This window comes from Uloborus diversus, chromosome 4 (genome assembly GCF_026930045.1).
Source record: "Uloborus diversus isolate 005 chromosome 4, Udiv.v.3.1, whole genome shotgun sequence".
In the NCBI taxonomy this organism is placed as follows: Eukaryota; Metazoa; Arthropoda; class Arachnida; order Araneae; family Uloboridae; genus Uloborus; species Uloborus diversus.
Window position 1 is genome coordinate 100,475,415 of NC_072734.1, and position 1,590 is coordinate 100,477,004.

Genomic DNA, 1,590 nt, shown 5'->3' on the forward strand with positions numbered 1-1,590 from the left:
GAATGTCGTCCCTAATATCACTAAATATGGCCTTACAATCACGCTTTTAATTAAGACTTCATTTTCAGAAAATATTCGCACAAAGGCCTCCAAACCTCCTTACTTAAATATCATCAAAACTTAAATTTTTCATAGGTCTTTTAAAAAACTTAAGTTAGAATAGCCTCTGAACCTCTTCTCCTAATATCATAGAATACTGCTTAGGTTTTTAGGACTTTAATTTTGAAAAAAATTTCAAGGGGGGGGGAGCTCCAGAATTTCCTTCTTGTAAAAATCTTCAAGGTGTCTTTAAATGCGTTTTTGTTCAATTTCGAAAAATTGGTGGGGAGAAAAGGGGAATTGATTTCTATCTATTTTTCAAAGAAAAAAACGATCAGGTAGAGTCTCAGGTTCCATTCCTTATTCTAACGTCTATAGATATGAAATATACAATCATGTTTTAAGGCTTCAACTTCTATAAATTTCCGCAGATCGCCTTATACCCTTTTCTCCCATAACACCACCAAAGACAGTTTAAAATTGCGTTTTTCAAACTACATATTTAAAAAAATTTCCCCCGGACCCCTCTAATTAAAAGAGAATTTTTTCAATTTGTGAACCCCTAAACCTATTTTTTAGTTGCGTCACTGCTCCTGTTGTCATTTTTTGACAGACATAAAAGTTTTATTAATTATTCATCACTTAGAGATTAGATAGATATTCAATATGGCTTTAACGAAGATATTAATGTATTTTCTTCTTCCAAAGCACATTAGCATATCAGAGGAGCTGCTGAACTCAATATAATTTCGAGATATGAAGTAAAAACGTACACCATATTGAGAAATTAAATATTCACTTTTTTTTGTATAAACTAAATGCCAAACGTATTTTTTTCCGTTTTGATATGTCTACAAAACCTCCCACCAGAACTATATTTTCCTCGAACGCCAGAGCATAAAGGCGCTCAAAAGACATTTGCACGACGGCGCCGATCAGCTTGGCGCTGCCCTGGGGTGTCCATCCCCTCAAAGCAAGAGGCCACCCCTCAAATACCGTGAAGACACCTCCAAGAGCCAGAGCCCTTCCCCCCAAACGGAGAAAACTTCCTCTTAACACCCTTCCCCCATTCCAATTCAATTGCACAGTCTGCGCCGCAACCCTTCTCTTTTAGGTGGCAGGTGAGCATCCCTGCCTAAGGTACATGATTCACTTATTTGTCATTTTAAACATTTTATTTGTATGTAATTTTGCATGAAAATAATGAGGGGGGGGGGCCTTAAGAATTCTGTGTGGAGAGTGGCAATTTATGGTGAAGTGCAGGATTCGGGGGAGCAGAGGGAGTGACCCTAAACCTTCTTTTCTGAACTCCTGATATAAGGTACCGTTTTAAGATTTGATTGCTTTCGAGACTTTTTTTCAAGCAGCTAAAGAAATAGAAACTCGTTATGTCAAATTAAAATAACCACGCTTGTTGCGCGAATGTGCGCAGTATGTTGTGTTATTTTTATTCACATCGAAGAGGAGAGTCTTTTATATCTTTTCTATGCGAATGCGCCAAATGAAACTGGCTCGTGGCACTTCAACCGTCACTTAGTAAGTTGCTATGAC